Source organism: Pseudophryne corroboree, chromosome 6 (assembly GCF_028390025.1).
Source record: "Pseudophryne corroboree isolate aPseCor3 chromosome 6, aPseCor3.hap2, whole genome shotgun sequence".
Taxonomy (NCBI): Eukaryota; Metazoa; Chordata; class Amphibia; order Anura; family Myobatrachidae; genus Pseudophryne; species Pseudophryne corroboree.
Genome location: NC_086449.1, coordinates 242,984,839 through 243,010,381, shown reverse-complemented (window position 1 = coordinate 243,010,381; position 25,543 = coordinate 242,984,839). Strand labels below are relative to the sequence as shown.

General features: G+C 46.7%; 1 pseudogene; it reads left to right on the top strand.

Moving 5' to 3' along the window:
- The first annotated feature begins 14,864 nt into the window (after positions 1–14,864).
- LOC134937726 (5S ribosomal RNA) lies at positions 14,865–14,983 on the top strand (annotated as a pseudogene).
- The last annotated feature ends 10,560 nt before the right edge of the window (positions 14,984–25,543 follow it).

The following is a 25,543-nucleotide window of genomic DNA, read 5'->3' as shown; positions in this document are numbered from 1 at the left end:
TTGTGTGTAATAATCGTGACACTCTAAGTTATAAGCCATTATGCCTTCTTCGGAAGGGATTTCTCTGCACACCAATACTACATACGAAAAATGAAACAGCTGCTACAAATGAGGCAAAGATGTGATCTCCAGACGCTGAAATCTATTAGTAAAAATCCATTTATTTATTCTGCTGGTCTCTATTCTGCTTGCAGAAATACAACACACTAAATCAAAGTATGCATGTTTTTATTTAGATGTACGGTACTTTCATTAATAATAGTAATACGTTCTAAGAAAGGCATTACATTTTTATGAAGTTCAGGAAGTGGAAGATCTTAAGACTGGCTTGAATGATGGAAAAATTCTTCCTTTCTTCAAACCACCAATTCCATTATGGATTCCCATTCTAGTACAAGGCATCACAATGTCTGTGCAGATTGTATTCAGCCAAAAAGTTATTCAATATTTTTTTAAAGCTGTCTGTTCAGTGTACTGATGTTATCCTTTTCTGGTAGGAATTGTCATATCTTTGTAATGCCTTAATCCGACCATCACGCACCTTTATACAAAAGCATTATTCTTCCAAATGTCACCAATGTCCACTGTGTTTCATGGAAAGTCTGTAGAAATTTTTCATGTTTTATTTTTATTGTAAAAAAAATATTTATATAGTGCACACATATTATGCAGCATTTCACAGAGAATATTTTGAACACATCAATGTCCCAGTGGAGCTTACGGGATCTGGTCCGGATGCCGACAGTCAAATGCTGATGCCAGAATCCAGACATTGGGTAGAGGACCGGCACTGAAACTCCAACATAGATAAAAATGCTGGCGATGAATTCCGACTGCCGGCTTCCCGATCGTAAGTATGCCGGGCCGGGTTAAGGTCAGACTGCGGGGGGCGGTTGTTTAGGTTTAGGCTGCGCCCAGGGGACAGTTAGTGCTAGGCTGCAGGGGGGGGAGGGGCTTAGGGTCAGGCTGCGGGGAGGGAGGGTTAGTGTTAGTACACTTACCAAACTGGTGTCGGGATCTTGCACGTGAGGATGCCATTGTCTGTATTCTGACCGCTGACATCCTGATACTAACTCGAGCTTAAAATCCATATTCTCCACCAAATGGACAGACACATATACTCTGTGCAAGAGCAGGACCGTCTCCCCTCATGTGTCTTTCCTTCTCTTACTTACACTATCTTATACTCAATACTCCCTTTGATGGCACCTAACCCCTGGTTTTCAGTATATACCTTGTACAGTACTTGTCCTATATTGTCTCATACTGTAGGTTTTGCTCATTTGTTTATGTACTGTGTAATGGGCGCTGCGGATCCCTTGTTGCGACATATCAATAAAAATAATAATAAAAATAATAAAAGGCAATCAACCTACAACTATGACTTTGGAGCAGAGTTTCCCAAACGCCATTAAATACAGTCCAGGTTTTAAGGATATCCATGCTTCAGTCCAGATGGTTAAATCAAATTTACTGCGGTACTAAGTAAGTAATCTGCACGGATATCCTTAAAACCTGGGCTGTAATGGCGGAGTTTGGGAGCCTCTGTTTTAGAGTATGAGAGGAGACTGAAAAAACTGGAAGAATCCCACGCAAACATGAGAAGAACATACAAACTTTAAACAAGTAAAATGAACATTTTATTTTCTCTAACGTCCTTGAGGATGCTGGGACTCCGTAAGGACCATGGGGAATAGATGGGCTCCGCAGGAGATAGGGCACTTTAAGAAAGCTTTGGACTCTGGGTGTGCACTGGCCCCTCCCTCTATGCCCCTCCTCCAGACCTCAGTTTTACACTGTGCCCAGAGCAGGATGAGTGCACTGCAGAGAGCTCTCCTGAGTTCTCTGCCTAAAAGCATTTTTGTTTGGATTTTTTCTCTACTTTTTCTACTTTTTCACAGGGAGCACTGCTGGCAACAGGCTCCCTGCATCGAGGGACTGAGGAGAGAGGAGCAGACCTTCTTGTCTAAGATAGGCTCTGCTTCCTCGGCTACTGGACACCATTAGCTCCAGAGGGGGTGAACGCAGGTTCTTACTGGGCGTCCACCCCCGGAGCCGCGCCGCCGTTCTCCTCACAGAGCTAGAAGAACAGAAGACAGAAGTCGTCAGGCGGCAGAAGCCTTCAGCTTCACGGATGTAACGCACAGCACTGCAGCTGTGCGTCATTGCTCCCATACACCTCACACACTCCGGTAACTGTAAGGGTGCAGGGCGCAGGGGGGGGGGCGCCCTGGGCAGCAATATAAACACCTCTTATGGCAAAAGACAATATACATGTACAGGTGGGCACTGTACATGTATATAAAAGAGCCCCCGCCATATTTTTGTAAGTTTGAGCGGGACAGAAGCCCGCCGCCGAGGGGGTGGGGCTTCTCCCTCAGCACTCACCAGCACCATTTTCTCTCCACAGCACCGCTGAGAGGAAGCTCCCCGGACTCTCCCCTGCTTACACACGGTGAAGGGGTGTTTAAAAGAGTGGGGGGGGCACATAATTGGCGGATAACATATTATACAGCGCTGCTGGGGAAAAACATTTTGTGTTGGTCTCCAGGATCATTGCGCTGAGGTGTGTGCTGGCATACTCTCTCTCTGTCTCTCCAAAGGGCCTTGACACGGATACTGTCTTCAGGAAAGGGGTTCCCTGTGTGTGTGAAGTGTGTCGGTACGCGTGTGTCGACATGTTTGATGAGAAAGGCTCGCTTAATGTGGAGGGGGAGTGCTTGAATGTCATGTCGCCGTCGGCAACGCCGACACCGGAATGGGTGGATATGCTGAATGTCTTGAATGCAAATGTTAATCTATTGCATAAAAGGTTAGACAAGGCAGAAGCTAGGGATCAGTCAGGTAGCCAGTCCATGCCTGTCCCTGTGGCGCCAGGCCCTTCGGGGTCTCAGAAGCGCACCATATCCCAGATCGATGACACAGATACCGACACAGATACTGACTCTAGTGTCGACTATGAAGATGCAAAATTACAGCCGAAGGTGGCAAAAGGTATTCGGTACATGATTATTGCCATTAAAGAGGTTTTGCATATTACTGAAGAACCCCCGGTCCCTGACACGAGGGTACACATGTATAAAGGGAAAAAGCCTGAAGTCACCTTTCCATCCTCATTTGAACTAAGTGAATTGTGCGAAAAGGCTTGGGAATCTCCGGATAGGAGACCACAAGTTCCCAAAAGAATTCTTATGGCGTATCCTTTTCCACAAACTGATAGGATACGCTGGGAATCTTCGCCTAAAGTAGACAAGGCGCTGACACGCTTGTCCAAAAAGGTGGCACTGCCTTCTCAGGATACGGCTTCCCTCAAGGAACCTGCTGACCGCAGGCAGGAAATTACCTTGAAGCACATTTACACTCATTCAGGTACTATTGCTAGACTGGCTATGGCGTCGGCCTGGGTTTGTAGTGCGGTTGTGGCATGGGCAGATTCTTTATCTACGGAGATTGACACCTTAGATAGGGATGCTATTCAAATGACCATAGAGCATATCAGAGATGCTGCCTTGTATATAAGAGATGCTCAGAGAGACATTTGTTTATTAAGCTCCAGAATAAATGCTATGTCTATTTCTGCTAGGCGGCTCTTGTGGACCCGACAGTGGACGGGAGATGCCGATTCAAAGCGGCATATGGAGTCCTTGCCTTACAAAGGGGAGGAGTTGTTTGGAGACGGCCTCTCGGACCTTGTCTCTACGGCTACGGCTGGTAAGTCGAATTTCTTACCTTGTGTCCCTCCGCAGCATACAAAAAAGGCACCTCATTATCAAATGCAGTCCTTTCGTTCCAATAAAAGCAAAAAGGTACGGGGATCGTCCTTTGTTGCCAGAGGGAAAGGTAGGGGAAAGAAGCTGCACACAGCTAGTTCCCAAGAGCAAAAGTCCTCCTCTGCCTCTGCAAAGTCCACCGCATGACGCTGGGGCTTCCCGGGGGGAGGCAGATCTAGTGGGGGCTCATCTTTGGTTTTTCAGCCACGTCTGGGTTCACTTGCAGGTGGATCCCTGGGCATTAGAGATTGTTTCTCAGGGATACAGGCTGGAATTCGAAGACTTGCCTCCTCGCCGGTTTTTCAAATCGGCTCTGCCGGCTTCCCCGTCAGAGAGGGAGCTAGTGTTGGCGGCAATCCAAAAATTGTATATTCAACAGGTGATTGTCACAGTTCCTCATCTCCAGCAAGGAGAGGGATATTACTCGACCCTGTTTGTGGTTCCGAAACCGGACGGTTCGGTCAGACCCATTTTAAACCTAAAATCTCTGAACCTGTACTTGAAGAGGTTCAAGTTCAAGATGGAATCACTCAGGGCGGTCATCGCCAGCCTGGAGGGGGGGCTTTGGATGGTGTCCCTGGACATAAAGGATGCATACCTTCATGTTCCGATATTCCCCCCTCATCAGGCGTTCCTGAGATTTGCAGTGCAGGACTGTCACTACCAATTTCAGACGTTGCCGTTTGGGCTTTCCACGGCCCCGAGGATTTTCACCAAGGTAATGGTGGAAATGATGGTGCTCATGCGCAGGCAGGGGGTCACAATTATCCCATACTTGGACGATCTCCTCATAAAGGCGAGATCTCGGGAGAAGTTGCTGGACAGTGTGTCTCTGTCCATGAAGACGTTGCAGATACACGGCTGGATTCTCAATATACCAAAGTCCCAGCTAGTCCCTACAACGCGTCTGACCTTTTTGGGCCTGATTCTAGACACAGACCAGAAAAAGGTTTTTCTTCCGATCGAAAAGGTTCAGGAGCTCATAGCCATGGTCAGGAACCTCTTAAAACCAAAAAAGGTTTCAGTGCATCATTGCACGCGGGTCCTGGGGAAGATGGTGGCTTCATATGAGGCCATCCCTTTCGGCAGGTTCCATGCGAGGACCTTTCAATGGGACCTCTTGGACAAGTGGTCCGGGTCCCATTTACGAATGCATCAAAGGATCACCCTGTCTCCCAGGACCAGGGTATCTCTCCTGTGGTGGCTGAACAGTGCTCACCTGCTAGAGGGTCGCAGGTACGGCATTCAGGACTGGGTCTTGGTGACCACGGACGCAAGCCTCCGAGGCTGGGGAGCAGTCACACTGGGAAGAAATTTCCAAGGTCTCTGGTCAAACCTAGAGACTTGTCTCCACATCAACGTCCTGGAGTTGAGGGCCATATACAACGCCCTGTGTCAAGCGGAGAAATTGCTTCGGAGAAAACCGGTTCTGATTCAGTCGGACAACGTCACGGCAGTGGCTCATATAAACCGGCAAGGCGGAACAAGGAGCAGAGTGGCCATGGCAGAAGCGACCAGGATTCTACGCTGGGCGGAAGGCCATGTTAGCGCACTATCAGCAGTGTTCATCCCGGGGGTGGACAACTGGGAGGCGGACTTCCTCTGCAGGCACGACCTGCATCCGGGAGAGTGGGGACTTCATCAAGAAGTCTTCGCACAGATCACGGATCGATGGGGACTGCCTCAAATCGACATGATGGCATCCCGTCTCAACAAAAAGCTAAAGCGGTATTGCGCCAGGTCAAGGGACCCTCAGGCGGTAGCGGTAGACGCTCTGGTGACACCTTGGGTGTTCAGATCGGTCTATGTGTTTCCTCCTCTTCCTCTCATACCCAAAGTGTTGAGAATAATAAGAATGAGCAGGGTCAGAACAATCCTCATTGTTCCAGATTGGCCACGGAGGACTTGGTATCCGGAGCTGCAAGAGTTGCTCACAGAAGATCCGTGGCCTCTTCCTCTAAGGCAGGACCTGCTGCGGCAGGGGCCCTGTCTGTTCCAAGACTTACCGCGGCTGCGTTTGACGGCATGGCGGTTGAACGCCGGATCCTAGCGGAAAAAGGAATTTCCGGAGGAAGTCATTCCTACCCTGATCAAGGCTAGGAAAGACGTGACGTTAAAACATTATCACCGTATATGGCGGAAATATGTTTCTTGGTGTGAGGCCAGAGCTGCTCCTTCGGAGGAGTTCTATTTGGGCCGTCTGCTTCACTTCCTTCAAACAGGAGTGACTTTGGGCCTAAAATTAGGGTCCATAAAGGTCAAAATTTCGGCCTTATCCATTTTCTTTCAAAGAGAATTAGCCTCTCTTCCTGAAGTACAGACTTTGTGAAGGGGGTGCTGCATATTCAGCCTCCCTTTGTGACTCCGGTGGCGCCTTGGGTTCTTAACGTGGTGTTACCTTTCCTCAAGTCACCTTGGTTTGAACCACTCAAAACTGTGGAGTTGAAATACCTCACGTGGAAAGTGGTCATGTTGTTGGCATTAGCTTCGGCTAGACGTGTTTCAGAATTGGCGGCTTTATCACATAAAAGCCCATACTTGGTTTTTCACGTGGATAGGGCAGAGTTGAGGACTCGTCCTCAATTTCTGCCAAAGGTGGTCTCATCTTTTCATATGAACCAACCTATTGTCATGCCTGTGGCTACACGGGACTTGGAGGATTCCGAGTCCCTGGATGTGGTCAGGGCTTTGAAGATTTATGTGACCAGAACGGCTAGAATCAGGAAGACTGAAGCTCTGTTTGTTCTGTATGCGGCCAACAAGGTTGGCGCTCCTGCTTCAAAGCAGACTATTGCTCGCTGGATCTGTAACACGATTCAGCAGGCGCATTCTACGGCAGGATTGCCGTTACCGAAATCGGTTAAGGCCCATTCCACTAGGAAAGTGGGCTCTTCTTGGGCGGCTGCCCGAGGGGTCTCGGCATTACAGTTGTGCCGAGCAGCTACTTGGTCGGGGTCTAACACCTTTGCAAAGTTCTATAAGTTTGATACCCTGGCTGAGGAGGACCTCCTGTTTGCTCAATCGGTGCTGCAGAGTCATCCGCACTCTCCCGCCCGTTTGGGAGGTTTGGTATAATCCCCATGGTCCTTACGGAGTCCCAGCATCCTCAAGGACGTTAGAGAAAATAAGATTTTACTTACCGGTAAATCTATTTCTCGTAGTCCGTAGAGGATGCGGGGCGCCCGTCCCAAGTGCGGACTTCTTCTGCAAGACTTGTATATAGTTATTGCTTACATAAGGGATATGTTATAGTTTATCGGTTGAACCGTGGCTATGTTGTTGTCCATACTGTTAACTGGGTAGTTTATCACAAGTTATACAGTGTGATTGGTGTGACTGGTATGGATCTCGCCCTTAGATTTACAAAAATCCTTCCTCGTACTGTCCATCTCCTCTGGGCACAGTTTCCCTAACTGAGGTCTGGAGGAGGGGCATAGAGGGAGGAGCCAGTGCACACCCAGAGTCCAAAGCTTTCTTAAAGTGCCCTATCTCCTGCGGAGCCCGTCTATTCCCCATGGTCCTTATGGAGTCCCAGCATCCTCTACGGACTACGAGAAATAGATTTACCGGTAAGTAAAATCTTATTTTTTACTTCATAAGACCATCGGCAGGATGTAATGAAGTCTGAGATCGCTGGAGTTGCGGGATGCCGACTGATCTCAGACTTTTTTTTAAAGGGACAATCACTTACAATGCAAAACCATGTCTTGTAAGTGATTGCCTTTTTAAAATCATTAGCATCCGGCAATCTTGAACTCCATTACATCTCGCCACATAACTCAGACTACCTGTCCTTATTCCTTAGGCTGCAGTGCCACTTGTTAAGATGGATGCTCATGACTATATTTATTTTTAATACTACTTTGTCCATCTGTAAATCTGTGACATGTGGGTGTGTCTACACTCTGTCAGTTGCCCCTTGAAGAAATATATACTGTTATAAAGCAACAAGGGTGGTGTGGTTGCGCATCCCTGAGAGGCCAGGGGCTGGGTACATTATACGCCCTCTTTCAGCACCCCAGGCTTTGTTCACACCAAGGACATACAGAATTGAAGATTACACTCTCATCATATAATTCTATAGCTGTCATGATGTAAGTTAGTTAGTTTCTCTACTGCCGCTGTTTGGCGTTGCTGTCTGATGAAGAATCTGCGCCCCATTGTTACTTGTATCTGGTACAGCGGAGAGTGTACATTTTAGTTTTATTTGATCACTCTGAATAAACTTGACAAGCTAGGCATTTGCTCACTCTGTTATATTTTCAGGACACCACGTCTGACCCCCGCCCCCTTCCCCCTCTATGATGTCATACCATATGTTGCTACTGGGCCAAGCTATATTATGTTATTGTCTGACGATAATCAGATGTAGAGGACTGAAAGAAGAGCTTTTAGGAGACTATAGGGTTGTCATGAGATAGTGAGAAAAATAAATGCAATCTGTGGAACAGTCTACAAGCGGACTTAACACATTCATAGAAAATAAAGTCCTACAACAATCCTCTTTTTAAGCATTCACACTGATGAATAAATGATAGAAAGAGAAGGGGTTGGGGTCGCAATGGTTTTCACCTTATTAGTGGTATCTGAGAGCGTATTGATAGTAAATGTAAGCAAGCTGCAATTGCTTTCAGATTATACAAGAGAAAGTATATCTGGCCGGTAGTACTCCCTTGAGTAGTGTAAATGTAGATAGGTTTGGAGAAAAGAAAGCTCTTTTTTTATATGGGGCACTCTTAAGAATTTTTTTTTAACTTAACTTTTAATTCAAATAATTCAGGACTCACAAAGACAAACATACATAGAACATATATTGATTAAAATGTATGCAGACAAGCATTCGGGTCTAAGGGCGAACCGCTCAGCACAGCGCGATGTGTGCAGAGTGTGCGGGGGGAGGGGGGCGCTCATTTCACCCAGCGGGTGATTGAGCCAGGCCAATCTAGCACCAGCGATAGCGATGCGCGGGGCTGCGCATCGCTATCGCTGTAGGGAGTACACACGGAGCGATCATGCTTAAAATCTAAGCAATCTAGTCAGATTGTTTAGATTATCGCTCCGTGAGTACCCCCCTTTATTCTTCACCCAGAGGTTTATAATGGATATGTGTGAATGGGTAACAATTAGTTAGTGGAGCTAATTATGGGGCAGATGTATTAAGCCTGGAGCAGTGATAAAGCAGTGATAAGTGCAAGGTGATAACGCACCAGCCAGTCAGCTCCAATAAGTAAACGGACAGTTAGAAGCTGACTGGCTGGTGCATTCTCACCTTGCACTTATTACTGCTTTATCACTGCTCCAGGCTTAATACATCTGCCCCTATGTCCCTTGTGATTCTGGGTCAGAGGTACTAAGTCTTGCAGATTGGTAAAGTGGAGAGAGATAAATTATCAAACAACCAGCTCCTAGCTGCCATTTTTCAAACACAGCAAGCAACATGGCAGTTAGGAGCTGATTAGCTGGTAGTTTATCTATCTGCACTTTATCACTCTCCAAGGCTTAGTACATCTCCACATCTGTGAGGAGACCTGGAAAACATTAACTGTTTGGCGTCCTGAGGACCGAGTTTGAGAGCATATGTACAGGGTCAGAGGTTCCCAACCACGTTCCTCAAGGCAAACTAACAGTACTGGTTGTAAGGATAGCCATACAGTACTTGTGCACAGATGACTTAGGGGCATATGTACTAAGCCTTGGAGAGAGGTAAAGTAGAGCTAAAGTATCCGCTCCTAAATGCCATGTTACAGGCTGAAAAATGTTTGAAAAATAACAGGAGCAGGTTGCTTGATACCTAATCACTCTCCACAGCTTAGTACATAGACACATAGGTGTATTGTACAGTAGTTTGTGCAGATATTAAATGTGATCACAGTATTCTATGACCTGCACAAAGGCCATTGTTTCCTGTATCAAAATGAGAACTATTAATATCCTAATAATCCACTGTAAAATATACATTGTGCCTCACTTATGTAATTAATTCCCGTGGATTGATAAGAAGTATAATTAAACCTACAAAATGGCTACCACACTCCAGTTTATTTTACCAGGTTTTACATTATACTAATCGCAATGCACTGCATATAACTGAAATGCTGAGCTGTGGTCATTAGGCCTGACAGCCATACTAAAAATCTGTGGGCAATTAATCTGCAGACAGAATAGCTAAATGTGAGCAAGATGTTGGTGATTCGGTTCTTCTGTACCCTCTGGGTTGGCTGGTGACCAAACTGGCTGTATTATCAGACGTCCAAGCTGTGAGAACAGAAAGAGGAAAAAAATCTGGGTTTTTGATTGCACAGTAGAGTTTATTACCATTTGGGTGCCCTACATCAAACATTGCTGAAAGTGACAAACAAGTTACGTATATCAGTATTACAGGGACGTGTAGTGAGCTAAATGGCTCAGGAGCCACTGACTAACACCAGAGCCTGATTACATGCAACATATGAGCCAAAGGGTACATCTGGGCATTATACACAGGTGCAGCAGTACTATAAACACCTGGAAATTTGGTGAGTATCAGAAATATGGGGAAAATATAGGCAGGGGAAGCACTGCCTTATAGGCCAGAGACTGTTTACTCCAGAGTTTTGGCTATAAAAATGATAAGAATAATGCAAAGAAGATATTGCTACTGCTGATCTGTATGTCCTATGAGTAACACCTAGCTCCCGTTTAACACAGATTGCTTCCAGCAGCAAGCCCCTTCCCACATTCAGGAGTAAACCTGTCATCTGTATTTAGTATACCCATGGAGGCTGTGTAATCTGCAATTTATTGCACTGTTACCAGGAATTTCTTGGGTCGCTCATCTCTGGGATATCTCCTGGCTATTTGCTGAGGCTGTAGTAATCTATTCGAAGGAGAAACTAAACTTATTTTTTTATTACATATGGTCTCCTGCTGGATTTATATTACCTCATGGAGAACTTCTGAAAATCTTATGCAAAAACCACACTGAAAGTACACATATATGTTAGGCAATAAAAGTGAGAATCAACTCAAAATAAGCACTACATTCTATTCTCATTCTTAGTAAAGCATTATCAATGCTGTTTTACAAAAAAGAAAAAGTAATCTTGCTGAAAGTGGGGGAACACCCTGCCCTGTAGTTCTACACATAACACTTTTCTAATGGACTATGGTTCGCACAGCCTTGGTCAAAGGTCTGTAGAATGCTAACTGAGCAGGATGTGAACAGGTGGACCAATCAGCAGGGACAGATTTAGGGGTGAGGGCCAACAGGCACCACAGTAACGGCCACCAACCCACCTGCCTAATTTTTATTATTTTTATTGGTTGATTTTAAGCCCTCATTTCATGAAAGACTAGGGCAGTATTTACCAACCTTGGTCCTCAAGGCACATCAACAATCCAGAATTTAGTGATATCCATGCTTTAGCACAGATGCTTAACTGAAGTACTAGTCATCTGTGCTCAAGAAAAAGAGAGATGGCTGCGCTGGATTTCAGAAATAAATATTAGTAACAGTAGAGAGAGCCAACGTAACAATAAAAAATATGTCGTAATTTATTTAAAAGACTGTGGGATGATACATATAAAACAAATAATAAAACATAAAAGGTAATTGCTCAGTTCATTATCTCACAGTAACAGCACGGCCTTGAAGACCGTATTTGGGAACCCCTGGACTAGGGGTTACATTCTAATAACTGTTCACCAACATGAACTCATTAGTATTACTTCCATGTTCACTATAAATAATAATTTCTAGCAATCCTTGACTGCCACCCCTAGTTTTCAAGGCAGATATGAGTAAGGTCATACACAAGTGACACTTACCCATTTTGTTATATCACTATGAGGGGTATTTAAATCGTAGTCTGAACTGCCATCTTGTCAGAAAGATGGCAGTTTCCAATTGTTTTTAGGTCGGAAATTGTTCCGACCTATTCAATCCCCCTGCTGTCGGAAAACACACGGATCGGCGGAATAGCCGCGGATCCACGTGTTTTGTCGGAAGCGTGGGAAAATCCGACAGGCTTTAGCCTTGTTTGCGACAATGTCAATCCAACTGGATTTTAATTACCTACCGGTAAATCCTTTTCTTATAGTCCGTAGAGGATGCTGGGGTCCACATTAGTACCATGGGGTATAGACGGGTCCACTAGGAGCCACTGGCACTTTAAGAGTTTGAGGGTGTGTGTTGGCTCCTCCCTCTATGCCCCTCCTACCAGACTCAGTATAGAAACTGTGCCCGAGGAGACGGACAACTTCGAGAGAAGGATTTTACAGAGATAGTGGCGAGATTCACACAAGCTCACACATACCAGGCAAACCAAGCTAACTAGCTTGAAACATCAGCAACGGCTGAACAATGGTGGTCATTCCGAATTGTTCGCTCGCTAGCTGCTTTTAGCAGCATTGCAAAGGCTAGGCCGCCGCCCTCTGGGAGTGTATCTTAGCTTAGCAGAATAGCGAACGAAAGAGTAGCAGAATTGCTACTAAATATTTTCTTGCAGTTTCTGAGTAGCTCCAGACCTACTCCTAGATTGCGATCAGCTCGGTCCGTTTAGTTCCTGGTTTGACGTCACAAACACGCCCTGCGTTCGGCCAGACACTCCCGCGTTTTCCCTGACACGCCTGCGTTTTTTAGCACACTCCCGGAAAACGCTCAGTTACCACCCAGAAACGCCCCTTTCTTGTCAATCACTCACCGATCAGCAGTGCGACTGAAAAGCGTTGCACGAACACCAGCAAATCTACTAAGTTTTTAGTTAAATAACTAAGCGCATGTGCCCTGCGTGCCATGCGCATTTAGCAACAAATCGCAGCATAGCGAAAATCGGCAACGAGCGAACAACTCGGAATGACCACCAATATTACTAAACCAAGAACTAAGCAGTACTGAACAAAGTAATCACTGTAGGATCACAAAGCGCTGGGCGGGCGCCCATCATCCTCTACGGACTAAGAGAAAATAATTTATCGGTAGGTAATTAAAATCCTATTTTCTCCGGCAGGGTCCACAGGTTATCCACAGGATAACATTGGGATATGATGGAGCGACAGCGGATTGGCACCAAACGATCACAAGCTTTCAGTCCTCCCAGGATGTAACGGGCTCGACCATATATCCCCGCCCACTGGCTCGGGCAAATCATTTTTTTGTTTGGTGCGGCAGGAGCCGGACCATGGTCACAGGGCTGCTGTGTTTGGCAGCCCTGAGCTTTTTTATTTTATTTTTATAGTCTTACTACGTTTTCTGAGAGATCTTTCCTAACAACGTCTTATACGCATATTGGAAAGTCGCTCCAACAACTCTCCGCCGGGTCGCAACAATGCTTACCCACGGTACAAGTGCTGTCTCGACGGGCGTCTGTGTCGGATATAACTAGCAGGTCCAGCAGACGTTACCAGGCTGTGGCCGGAGCATGGGGAGGAAGTAAGGCATCGGTTCCACTAGAAGCAGAATAACGCACACAGCCGCACTGTATTGGGAGGAGACTACCAAACAATAGCTGGCGCACCGCTACCTCGGGTGCTCCAGTGCTAGGCTTTAGGGATCATAAACACCAGGATTAGGATGAGGCTGCGATCCCTAGGGTTGATGTCAGCGTGGGGAGTTAGAAGCTCTCCTGGTCGCCCCTCCCCCCCAGTTCATGACCAGTTTCCGCCGGTCTCCCGCCATGAACTGATTGCCTCACTTCCGTTTCAGAAGTTACCACAAGGGGTCTCGGTCGCAGCATAGGCCGCTGCTTCTGTGTACACTAAGCGCTACCGCGAGGAGAGAATGACCGGTGCGTCTGCTTGCACAGTGCGTCTGTGTTCACTAGGAGTTCCCGGAGCGGCAGGGTACACTAGTAGTGTCTGGATCCACTCAGCGTTCGCTAACGTATTGATCGATCCTGGAAGTGGGGTGAGTCTCCCTGTATCCCACTCTACTGAGTACGGGTTATACAGCACTAAATTTCTATCTACTTTTTGTCAGTATGAATAGTTAATTTTAGTGCCTATTGCTTATGAGTCGGTGTACATTGCTGTGGTTTTCTTCGCAATGCGTCTGAATACGTTAAAGATCTGTAGAGAACAGAATTCAGCAATATGTACTCCTACATACTTTGAAATGTGTTTGTAGTTGATAATATGCTCATATGACTAATATATAACATGTGACTGACTGCTAGTGTGATTGCTGACTTAATATAAATGATTGTCGGTTGATCTTCTGATCTTCAATGCAGGTGCATGGGAGGGTCACATTGATATCACTTTAGGAAAAAAAGTGGTTACAGTCACAAATTGTGTAGTACACAGTGAAAGTGCTGATTATTTATCATGTGTAAGAGCGGCAAAGGTGACGAGGGTACATTTACAGTAACACCAACACTCATATCTTGTTGTTTTACAAAAACTGTATTATCCTCTATGGTACAGGATGGTTTATGTGTAAAATGGTTGCTGTTTAGCATAATACATCCCTGATCTACATCAGGTATAGATAGACCCATTAGGGCGATGTTTTGCACAGACCTTGTCCAGTTTAGCTGAGAAGTTAATTCTTACAAATAGGGAGCACTATTAACCCATACATGCAGCTCACTAACTACAGATATCCCCAACAGCTTCTCCAATAAGACAAGCTGATGAACCGAATGTAAATAAATCATCGACTTCACAGGCTACACATGATATTCATCAGATGATGAAAGCTCTATATACTCTACTTCAGCATACGAAGAACAGGTAAAAAGTATAAGCTAAATTAATAAGCTGAATAAATGAGAGCAGAAAATGCTAGTCTGTCAATAGAGGCAGAAGAGCTTGGGTTAAAAAATAAGGCACCTGTTTTAAAACATCCCAAAAAAGGGCCTCCTCACGAGGGCAGAATTCAGGAAAAAGGATTGGGTTACACCCAATAAAATAGAATTCCCGATAAATGGGATTCTAATATCTTTTTCCAGCTGGGGACTGTTTAAAATAGGGAAGTGCCTCCCAAAATAGATATGCATGTAATTGATAGTGCAAAAATCTATATGGCCTCTGCCGTCAAAAGAGGAATGGTTTAAAGAAAAAACATATTGTCTTTGTCTGGGGCAGTCACAAGGCCAGCCATGACTTCACCTTGCAATCTACGGCCACACCACACTGGATAGGCCCAATCTCACTAGATCTTGGAAGCTAAGCAGTGTTGGGCCTAGTTAGTTCTTGGAGGGGAGACCACCTTGCAATACCAGATGCTGTAGGTACATTGGGCTGAGGTACTGGAAGACAGGTTTCAGCGCCTGCAAGGGAGCAAGAATCCCATATAGCTCATATGGACACTAATGTTCTAGGGCATCAGCAATAGCAATAGCTGCTCGTAGAGCAGTTTGGCTTACATACATGGAAAGCTTATTCAGAATCAAAGAAGGTTCTGGAAACTTTGCCTTGGCTGGAAGTTTCTGTTTGGGAAGGAGTTAACAGTTATTCTGGAGTCAGAAACAGACTCCAAGAAGGCCTTCCACATATAACCCCAAACCTAGGGGTCCGGTTTCGGCCTGGTCGGTCATAAAGGAACATAACAGCCCCAAGAGGGCCAGTTTCCAAACCAGAAGGGGGCCGACTTCTTCAGTTTGCACAGATCTGGTAGTAGTCTACAAACAGATGCCTGGGTGCAAGAAGCGGTATCTCTAGGTTATGCTTTCCCTTCTAGAAGCATCCTCCTCGAATTTTCTTCTGTTTCAGCCCGTCTCGGGTAGAGGCGTAGGCAAGGGATTTGCATGAAGCAGTTCAGAAATTGCTTTGGTTAGGAATAGTCATTCCGGTAACCCATGCACTATGCGGGGGTTTACTCCAACCTGGGTCAAAAAAAGGTTCCTTTGCCCCATTCTCAATCTCAAAAAGTCTAAACAGATAGATTTGGGTACCATGGTTCACACGGAGACATGGCACTCCATAGTTTGGTGGGGAGCCAGTAGAATACATCGTATTCCTGGATAAGTCAGGAATCTTACCTTCAGGCTCCTATAGCACTGTCCATCAGTGTTATCTCAGGGTTACTATCCTTCAGCAACATTTCAGTTTTAGGCCTTAACCTTTGGGTTAGCCACAACCCCAGAGTATTTACCAAAATGATTATGGCAGTTTATCTCCGCTAGCAGGGGATAAGAAAATTGCCATACCTTGACCACATTTTTATCCTGGCACAAATACAGGAAAGGTTTCTGTGCCATCTACAACACACAATAACTTGTCTGCAGAGGCACGGGTGGTTCATAAATTGGCAAACTCATCTCTGGTTCCGTAACAACGGATGACTCACGGTGGGGCTGTACTGAATTCAAGTATGCAGAAAATAGTTACCTCGGAAAAAGATATCCAAGGTTCAGTTAAGGACTCAGGAGTTGTTACACAGTCAAACAATATCAATTCACGCAGCAATGCGAATGATGGGTTTGATGGTGAATAGACATGGTGGAGTGGCACAATTCCACTTAAGATCTCTCCAGCATCTGTTTCCATCTACAGCCGCATCACACTGGATATGCCCAATGTCATTTGATGTTGCAAGTTAAGCAGAGTTGTGCCTGGTTAAATTCTCCGATAAGAGACCACCTGTGAATACCAGGGGGTGTAGGTCTTGCAAGCTAAGCATTCTGTGGCCTGGTAGGTACTTGGATGGGAGACCACCTGGGAACATCAGGTGCTGTCCGTATAACACAAACAAGTACGTGGTACTGGCAGAAAAGGTAAGAAAGTCAGTAACCTGGGGGCTACAGACATTCCATCTAGACCAGAGGACACCCTTTTGGATATCAGGTTGGGAGATCCTGACAACAAATGCCAGTCTTCAGGGCTGTGGGGGCCATTGTCCGGAGGATTATGATTAAGGGGACTATGGGCTACAGAAGAAAGTTGCCTGCTAATAAACCTGTTAGCACTTCGGGCAATATACTGGGTCCTGTTTCATGCACGGGACACTCCTGAAGGAAAACCGGTTCAGATCCACAAGGACAAGGAAATGGCAATAGCGTACCTCAACCTTCAGAGAGGAACACGCAGCTAAACAGCAAGGTATGTCACATACTAAAGTGCGCAGAACTCCATCTTCCAGCCTTGTCCACAGTGTTTGTTCCGGGAGTCCTAAACTGAAGAGCAGATTGCTCAGGCGACACGCCATTCACGTAAGCGAATGGGTTTTGCACCCTAAAGTCGCTTCAGACTCAGGTAGAGAAGTGGGGTTGGCCAGAGATAGAACTCATAGAGTCCCATCTGAACAACAAAGAGCCCATAATCGGGTCAGGAACAGGGAGTGATCTTTGTGGACGTCTTTTTAATGGGAATTTAATTTCTCTGTTTTCTCAAATCATCCCGCTACCCCGGATAGTGAGGAAAATACAACAAGGAGGCCGGGATTCTAATAGTTCCTGTTTGGTTCAGAAGGCATTGGTACACAGATCCGCAGAAAATGTCGAATGCCATTTCTGTTTCCTCTACGCCCAGATCTACTAATGCAGGGCCCTTGTTATCACAGATATCTGGATCGACTGTCTTGACGGCGTGGCTCTTGAAGTCTATATCCTGAAGTCCAGAGGATACTCACAGATGCTCAGAGCAAGGGAAACTTCCTTGGCTCGTATTTATCACCAAATATAGCAAGCCTATATTCATTGGTGCAAAAGAAGAAGTATGGACCTGAAATCTTTCAGAGTTTCCAAGGTTCTAGCATTCCTTCAGGCAGGAATGGATAAGGGTGGCTTCCTTGAGAAGGAAAGTGTCAGCATTGACTGTATGGTTCCGAAAGAAAAATTGCCAAATTGCAGGATGTGCACACTTTTTTCCAGGGAATGCTGCGCATTCAACCTCCCTTTGTTCCTACTACAGTGCCTGGGGATTAAGTCTAGTCCTCAAAACCCTTCAAGTTGCTCTGTTTGAACGACTAAATAAAGGGGTAATTGAAATGGTTGACAGCTAAAGTTCTCTTTCTGCTGACTATGGCATCAGCTAGAAGAATGTCAGATTTAGGAGCACTGTCATGTTAATCTCCTTGTCTGATGTTTATCCAGATAAAAGTAGTTCTCAGAACTAGGTCTGGGTATCTTCCTAAGGTGGGGTCTAGATTCCACCTTAATGAAGAAATTGTAGTCCCAGTTTTTCAGGAATGGTATTTTCCTCGGGAGATGCGTCGCTGGACATAGTTCGGCCATTAAGGATCTACGTGGATCATACCAGTGCCATCAGAAAGACAGATTCTCTCTTCATCCTCTACGGATTTCGCAAGAGGGGATGGCCTGCTACTAAATAGACGCTGGCAAGATGGCTTCAAATGACTATTTCAGAAGCATATTCTCGAGCTGATCTCCCTGTTCCGGCTAATGTCTCTGCTCATTCTACACGTAAGGTAGGTCTTTCATGGGCAGCACAACATTGTGCTTCAGCAGAACAGATATATAAGGCAGCCACATGGTCTTCCAATAACACATTCAATAGCCATTATGCCTTGGATACCTTTGCCTCTCATAATGCTGAATTCGGGCATAAGGTTCTCCTATCTAATCAGGAGCGTCCCCACCACTAAAAATTGCTTTGGGAAGTCCCAATGTTATCCTGTGGACTCTGCCAGAGAAATATACGTTATGGTAACAACTTACCGTTGATAACGGTATTTGTCCTATGTCCACAGGTTTCCACAGGGATCCCACCCTGACGCACCTGATTTGAGAATCTTTATACTCACTAAACTCTTCCATCTTGCATGGAAGGGTGTGCATGTGTGTTCTTCTCGCCTGAATGGGGTTCTACATAATGCTCCTGCCTAAATGCTTTGGAATACAACTGATTGGCCTGAGCCAGTGGTCAGGGATATATGGACGAGCCCGTTGCATCCTGGGAGCACTGATAGCTTGTGATCGTTTGGTGCCAATCCGCTGTCGCTCCATCATATCCCAATGTTATCCTGTGGAAACCTGTGGACATAGGAGAAATACTGTTATCAACGGTAAGTTCTTACCATAACGTATATTTCTCTTACGTCCTAGAGGATGCTGAGGTCCACATTAGTACCATGGGGATGTACCAAAGCTCCCAGAACGGGAGGGAGAGCACGGAGGCTCCTGCAGCGCTGATTGACCAAACTTCAGGTCCTTAGCGGCCAAGGTATCGAACTTGTAGAACTTTGCAAACGTGTTCGACCCCGACCAAGTAGCCGCTCGGCAAAGCTTTAAAGCCGAGACACCCCGGGCATCCGCCCAGGAAGAACCCACCTTACGAGTAGAGTGGGCCTTAACAGACGTAGGACACGGCAATCCTGCCGTAGAATACGCATGCTGGATAGTGAACCTGATCCAGCGAGAGATCGTCTGCTTAGAAGCAGGACACCCAAGTTTCTTGGGATCATACAGGACAAACAGAGAGTCCGATTTTCTGTGACGAGTAGTCCTCTACACATAGATTTACAGAGCCCTTACAACATCCAAGGACTTTGGTGAAATTGAGGAGTCAGTAGCAACTGGCACCACAATAGGTTAGTTGATATGAAATGCCAAAACAACCTTCAGAAGGAACTGCTGACGTGTCTGGAGCTCAGCTCTATCTTCATAGAAGATCAAGTAGGGGCTCGTACAAGACAAAGCCCCCAGCTCCGACACACGTCTAGCAGAAACTAAGGCTAACAAAGTGACTGTCTTCCATGTGAGAAATTTGACCCCAACCTCCTGTAGAGGCTCGAACCAGTCTGTTTGGAGAAACTGCAGCAACACGGTAAGATCCCATGGTGCCATAGGCGGCACAAAGGGAGGCTGGATGTGCAGAACCCATTTCAAAAAGGTCCGAACCTCCGGGAGGGAAGCCAAGTATTTCTGGAAGAAAATGGATAGGGACGAAATCTGGACCTTTACGGATCCCAACCTCAGGCCCATATCCACACCTGTGTGCAGGAAGAGGAGAAACCGTCCCAGTTGAAACTCCACCGTAGGAAACTTCTTGGACTCACACCAAGATACATATTTTTCCCATATACGATGGTAATGTTTAGACATTACTCCTTTCCTAGCCTGTATTCAAGGTAGGAATAACCTTGTTCGGAATGCCCTTCCAATCTAATATCTGCCGTTCAACCTCCATGCCATCAAACATAGCCGCAGTAAGTCTTGATAAGCGAATGGCCCCTGCTGCAGCAGGTCCTCCCAAAGAGGAAGAGGCCTCGGCTCTTCTAGCAGTAGATCCAGAAGATCAGCGTACTAAGCCCTTCTTGGCCAGTCTGGAGCAATGAGGAACGCCTGAACTCTTGTTCTCCTTATGAGTTTTAAAACTCTTGGAATGAGAGTGGAAGTGGAACACCCACTGAGTCACTAGGGCATCCACCGCCACTGCTTGTGGGTCCCTCGACCTGGAACAATACCGCTGAAGCTTCTTGTTGAGACGAGAGGCCATCATGTCTATTTGAGGTACACCCCAAAGATCTGTTACCTCTGTGAACACCTCCGGATGGAGTCCCCACTCTCCTGGATGGAGACCGTGTCTGCAGAGGAAGTCCGCTTCCCAGTTATATACTTCCGGAATGAAGATTGCCGACAGCGCCAATGCGTGTTTTTCTGCCCAGAGGATGATTCTTGGTACCTCTGACATTGCAGCTCTGCTCTTCGTTTCCCGCCCTGTCGGTTTATGAAAGCCACTGTCGTTACATTGTCTGACTGCACTTGAATGGCTTGATCTTGCAGAAGATGGGCCGCTTGGAGAAGACCGTTGTAGACGGCTCTTAGTTCCCGAATGTTTATTGGTAGGCTGGATTCCAGGCTTGACCACCTTCCTTGGAAGGTTTCCCCCTGAGTGACTGCGCCCCAGCCCCGGAGACTTGCATCCGTGGTTAGAAGGATCCACTCCTGAATCCCGAACCTGCAGCCCTCCAGAAGGTGAGGTAGTTGTAGCCACCAGAGGAGTGAAATCCTGGATTTTGGCGACAGACGTATTCTCTGGTGCATGTGTAGATGAGATCCTGACCACTTGTCCAGGAAATCCAGTTGGAAGGGCCGAGCATGAAACCTTCCGTACTGTAGAGCCTCAAAGAGGCCACCATCTTCCCCAGAAGGTGAATGCACTGATGAACCGAAAACCCGGGCTGGTTTCAAGACATCCCGGACCATTGTTTGTATCACCAACACTTTCTCCTCTGGAAGAAACACCCTCTGCACTTCTGTGTCGAGAATCATTCCCAGAAAATAAAACCTCCTGGTCAGCTCCAAATGTGATTTTGGAAAAATTCAGGATCCAACCGTGTTCCCTAAGCAGATGAGTCGTGAGAACAATGGACTGCAACAACCTCTCCCTGGACGATGCCTTTATCAGCAGGTCGTCCAGATATGGGATTATGTTCACCCCCTGTTTGCGGAGGAGAACCATAATCTCTGCCATCGCCTTGGTGAACACCCTCGGTGCTGTGGAGAGGCCGAATGGTAGTACCTGGAATTGATATTGATTGTCCAACAGTGCAAATCTGAGATAAGCCTGGTGAGGCGGCCAAATCAGAATGTGAAGGTACGCATCCTTGATATCCAGGGAAACCAGAAATTCTCCCTCCTCCAGACATGAAAGCACTGCTCTGAGACTCCATTTTGAATTTGAACACCCTCAGGTAAGGGTTCAACGATTTCAAGTTCAAAATTGGTCTGACGAACATCCGGTTTCGGTACCACGAAAAGGTTTGAATTATAACCCTTGTTTTGCATATGAGGTGGAACTGGGACAATGACCTGTGATTTTTCCAATTTTAGGATGGCTTCCTGTAGGATAGCTCTGTCTGTTAGCAACGCTGGCAAGCTTGATTTGAAGAATTGGTGAGGCGGGAGTTCTTGAAACGCCAGTCTTTACCCCTGTGACACAATATCCTGTACCCAGGGATCCAGGCCGGATGACACCCAGACGTGGCTGAAACGTCTGAGTCTCGCACGCACTAGACCGTCCTCCAGGCTTTGAGGTCCACCGTCATGCTGAGGATTTTGAGGAACCAGAAGCAGGTCTCTGGTCCTGGGAACCTGCGGGTGCAGGCTTTTTGGATTTTGCCCGACCACCTCTAAAGAAAGTGGTAGAAGGCTTGGGCTTTTTTGTTTTAGCAGTCCGAAAGAACTGCTGCACAGCTGAAGAAAACGGTTTCTTCGTAGGAGAAGCAGCAGAGGGAAGGAAAGGTGACTTACCTGCGGTTGCCATGGAAATCCACGCATACAACACTTCCCCAAATAGAGCCTGACCTGTGTAGGGTAGGTTCTCCACACTTCTCCTGGATTCCGCATCTGCAGACCATTGGCGTAGCCAGAGTCCCCTGCGAGCGGATACCGACATGGAGGATATACGTGCAGTCAGCGTACCCAGGTCTTTCATGGATTCCACCATGAACCCTGCAGAATCCTGTATGTTACGTAAAAACAATTCAATGTCACTTCTATCCATTACATCCAAATCCTCTAGTAATGTACCTGACCACCTTAAGTGGGCCTTAAGGCCACTCCTGAAGCAGTGTATATGGATTTGAGCATAGTGTCAATCTGACGATCAGCTGGTTCTTTCAACGCGGTAGAACCAGGGACAGGTAAAAACACCTTTTTAGACAGTCTGAAGACAGATGCGTCAACAATTGGTGGATTTTCCCATTTTTTCCTATCTTTCTCAGGGAAGGGAAAAGCAGCCAGAACTCTTTTTAGGATCTGGACTTTTTTTTTCTCCGGGTTTTCCCAGGATTTTTCAAATAATAGCGTTTAATTCTTTAGACGCGGGAAAGGTTAGCGGGGCTCTTATTATCAGTGAAGTAAGCCTCCTCAACCTGCTCAGGTGTAATGTCATTAATGTTTAACACATCTCTAATGGCCTCAATCATGCCTCCCTGTGCCTAAACACTACAAAAATAAGATTTTACTCACCGGTAAATCTATTTCTCGTAGTCCGTAGTGGATGCTGGGAACTCCGTAAGGACCATGGGGAATAGCGGCTCCGCAGGAGACTGGGCACAACTAAAGAAAGCTTTAGGACTACCTGGTGTGCACTGGCTCCTCCCTCTATGACCCTCCTCCAGACCTCAGTTAGGATACTGTGCCAGGAAGAGCTGACACAATAAGGAAAGGATTTTGAATCCCGGGTAAGACTCATACCAGCCACACCAATCACACCGTATAACTCGTGATACTATACCCAGTTAACAGTATGAAATATAACTGAGCCTCTCAACAGATGGCTCAACAATAACCCTTTAGTTAAACAATAACTATATACAAGTATTGCAGACAATCCGCACTTGGGATGGGCGCCCAGCATCCACTACGGACTACAAGAAATAGAATTACCGGTGAGTAAATTCTTATTTTCTCTGACGTCCTAGTGGATGCTGGGAACTCCGTAAGGACCATGGGGATTATACCAAAGCTCCCAAACGGGCGGGAGAGTGCGGATGACTCTGCAGCACCAAATGAGCGAACTCTAGGTCCTCCTCAGCCAGGGTATCAAACTTGTAGAATTTAGCAAACGTGTTTGACCCCGACCAAGTAGCTGCTCGGCAAAGTTGTAAAGCCGAGACCCCTCGGGCAGCCGCCCAAGAAGAGCCCACCTTCCTCGTGGAATGGGCTTTTACAGATTTAGGATGCGGCAGTCTAGCCGCAGAATGTGCAAGTTGAATTGTGCTACAGATCCAGCGAGCAATAGTCTGCTTTGAAGCAGGCGCACCCAACTTGTTGGGCGCATGCAGGATAAATAGCGAGTCAGTCTTTCTGACTCCAGCTGTCCTGGAAACATAGATTTTTAGGGCCCGGACTACGTCCAGCAACTTGGAATCCTCCAAGTCACGAGTAGCCGCAGGCACCACAATAGGCTGGTTCAAATGAAACGCTGAAACCACCTTCGGGAGAAATTGGGGACGAGTCCTCAATTCCGCCCTATCCATATGGAAAATCAGATAAGGGCTTTTACAAGACAAAGCCGCCAATTCTGACACACGTCTGGCCGAAGCCAAGGCCAACAGCATGACCACTTTCCACGTGAGATATTTTAGTTCCACGGTTTTAAGTGGATCAAACCAATGCGACTTTAGGAAATCCAACACCACGTTGAGATCCCAAGGTGCCACTGGGGGCACAAAAGGGGGCTGAATATGCAGCACTCCCTTAACAAAATGTCTGAACTTCAGGTAGTGAAGCCAGTTCTTTTTGGAAGAAAATCGATAGAGCCGAAATCTGGACCTTAATGGAACCCAATTTTAGGCCCATAGTCACCCCTGACTGTAGGTAGTGCAGAAATCGACCTAGCTGAAATTCCTCCGTTGGGGCCTTCCTGGCCTCACACCACGCAACATATTTCCGCCATATGCGGTGATAATGGTTTGCGGTCACTTCTTTCCTAGCTTTAATAAGCGTAGGGATAACTTCCTCCGGAATGCCCTTTTCCTTCAGGATCCGGCGTTCAACCGCCATGCCGTCAAACGCAGCCGCGGTAAGTCTTGGAACAGACAGGGCCCCTGCTGCAGCAGGTCCTGTCTGAGCGGCAGAGGCCATGGGTCCTCTGAGATCATTTCTTGAAGTTCTGGGTACCAAGCTCTTCTTGGTCAATCCGGAACAATGAGTATAGTTCTTACTCCTCTCCTTCTTATTAGTCTCAGTACCTTGGGTATGAGAGGCAGAGGAGGGAACACATACACCGACCGGTACACCCACGGTGTTACCAGAGCGTCCACAGCTATCGCCTGAGGTTCCCTTGACCTGGCGCAATATCTTTTTAGCTTTTTGTTGAGGCGGGACGCCATCATGTCCACCTGTGGCCTTTCCCACCGGTGTACAATCATTTGGAAGACTTCTGGATGAAGTCCCCACTCTCCCGGGTGGAGGTCGTGTCTGCTGAGAAAGTCTGCTTCCCAGTTGTCCACTCCGGGAATGAACACTGCTGACAGTGCTAACACAAGATTTTCCGCCCATCGGAGAATCCTTGTGGCTTCTGCCATTGCCATCCTGCTTCTTGTGCCGCCCTGTCGGATTACATGGGCGACTGCCGTGATGTTGTCAGACTGGATCAGCACCGGCTGGTGTTGAAGCAGGGGTCTTGCCTGACTTAGGGCATTGTAAATGGCCCTTTGTTCCAGAATATTTATGTGTAGGGAAGTCTCCTGACTTGTCCATAGTCCCTGGAAGTTTCTTCCCTGTGTGACTGCCCCCCAACCTCGAAGGCTGGCATCCGTGGTCACCAGGACCCAGTCCTGTATGCCGAATCTGCGGCCCTCTAGAAGATGAGCACTCTGCAGCCACCACAACAGCGACACCCTGGTCCTTGGAGACAGGGTTATCAGCCGATGCATCTGAAGATGCGATCCGGACCACTTGTCCAACAGATCCCACTGAAAGATCCTTGCATGGAACCTTCCGAATGGAATTGCTTCGTAAGAAGCCACCATCTTTCCCAGGACTCGCGTGCAGTGGTGCACCGACACCTGTTTTGGTTTTAGGAGGTCTCAGACTAGAGATGACAACTCCTTGGCCTTCTCCTCCGGGAGAAATACTTTTTTCTGTTCTGTGTCCAGAACCATCCCCAGGAACAGTAGACGCGTTGTAGGAACCAGCTGCGACTTTGGAATATTCAGGATCCAGCCGTGCTGTTGTAGCACTTCCCGAGCTAGTGTTACACCGATCAACAACTGTTCCCTGGACCTCGCCTTTATAAGGAGATCGTCCAAGTACGGGATAATTAAAACTCCCTTTCTCCGAAGGAGTATCATCATTTCGGCCATTACCTTGGTAAATACCCTCGGTGCCGTGGACAGACCAAACGGCAACGTCTGGAATTGGTAATGACAGTCCTGTACC